General features: G+C 51.5%; 1 protein-coding gene across 1 annotated transcript in view; it reads right to left on the bottom strand.

Annotated features, from left to right (window-relative positions):
* LOC139762706 (uncharacterized) overlaps positions 1-312 on the bottom strand; it is a 107,439-nt gene extending 107,127 nt beyond the window's left edge. Inside the window, exon 1 of the mRNA XM_071687694.1 lies at positions 1-312. This exon is cut by the window's left edge and continues 100 nt beyond it. The gene's annotated coding sequence lies outside the window, so the exon portion shown is untranslated.
* Between the last annotated feature and the right edge of the window lie 1,450 nt (positions 313-1,762).

Raw genomic sequence — 1,762 nt, 5'->3', positions numbered from 1 at the left:
CTCCTTGTCAATTGTTCATGGCTGTATGTGCCCAGGTCGGATTTTCCTTCCGTGACCGTATCATATACGAGGCTTGGTGATGCAGGAGATAATGTGGTGAGGGGAGGCGGCCGCGGCGGGAGCGGGGGGTGTGGTAAGTGTCGGGGAGGGTGGACGCTCGGCAGCCACTGCGGTCTTCGCCTGGCTGGTGTGCCCGCGGCCTCTGCTCTTCGCCCTTTGATTTTCCCTCTCGTGGATGTCCTCGGAGTCTCTCGTCCCTCCCGGACCCCAACACATGCGCACTGGACCTTCCCCTCCCTCCAGCGCCAGGACAGCCCACTCCCCGCCTCCACCCAGACCCTAATTGGAGTCATTACATTGGTTAAACTTACATGTCATCCAATCGATCAAGTTTGCCCGGGAAAAAAAAAGGCGCGAACGCCGAGCTGTGGCGCGCAGCTTTCCCGCCCAATTATTGATGACTTGTGGTTAAACACGCGGCTCGCAGGCTAGTGCACGATAATTTGGTGTTGCTTATGTAGGGCGGAGATCACACGGGTTCATCTGCCGCCGCCGACCACCCCCTGCACAGCCCCCACCTCGCAATGATACCGCGAATATACTTAATGTTCCACGCCAATCTCCTTGGAACCATACCTTCGCAGAAGACCTTGGCAAGCGTCATTTATACTTTATGCATTTCTGAACATATCTGCATTAATTCTACGTGAATTCCCATTTCATTATCATAACAACGGAAGAATTAAAGGGCCACAAGTACGACGTACGAAGCTACTATCGGCGACTAAACTACTTTTGTGAACTAGGCTACTGGTACGAACATCGCTTATTATTATTAGTCTGGATTGGAGGGCTTCGAACTAGTTCTTGCTCCTAGAGTGAAGGAGCCGGTGTTGTCTTGCGGGCTCCCACGCACTCCCACGACCTCAATGCTACCAAGGGATTGCTCATTATCGCCCTTACACATTTCCCTGCATTTCATGATTGGCCGAGCAGGTATAATGAACCTCGCTGATTAGCCACAGCGATAAGGTGTTAACGGGGAGTAGGGTTGGGGGTTGGGTGTCGTGTGTGTGTGTGTGTTTGTGTGTTGGAGGATGGGGGAAGAGAGAGAGAGAGAGAGAGAGAGAGAGAGAGAGAGAGAGAGAGAGAGAGAGAGAGAGAGAGAGAGAGAGAGAGGGGGGGGGGGGGACGTATGCATTACTTGTGGTGGTGGAGATGTGGGCCTCCTGGCCGACCCCTCGCCACTCAATACTCGTCAAGCAAGACGAAGATTCCCTGCGTCGTCCACGCCTTCTGCCCACACCTCGCTCTGGCGTACCTCCCTCGACCGCTGCAAGTGGAAGCGCATCAACTTTCCCCTAACGTATAGTACCACTTCACGCTCCGTACTGTACAATTTTCGCCACTTCACGTTCCGTAACGTATAATTCTCACCCCTTCACGTTCCGTAAAGTACACTTCAGGACTTCACGTTCCGTAACGTATATTACTCGTCACCTCACGTTCCACAACGTATATTTCTCGCCACTTCACGTTCCGCAACGTATATTTCTCGCCACTTCACGTTCCGTACCGTAAACGTGTTTCCCAATTTAATGTCTCTTTAACCTCTTCGTCTCACTTTAATTCCTCCCATTTTTCTTAATATTTCTCAAGCCCATCCATCATCTGGCTCTTTCTAAATATCTTTCATTTCCCTTCATTCATTCATTCATTCATTCCCCTCCTTCCTTCATTCTCACTATATCCCCTGCACCCC

Source organism: Panulirus ornatus, chromosome 44 (genome assembly GCF_036320965.1).
Source record: "Panulirus ornatus isolate Po-2019 chromosome 44, ASM3632096v1, whole genome shotgun sequence".
Classification (NCBI taxonomy): Eukaryota; Metazoa; Arthropoda; class Malacostraca; order Decapoda; family Palinuridae; genus Panulirus; species Panulirus ornatus.
This window is presented reverse-complemented; position numbering and strand designations above follow the sequence as displayed.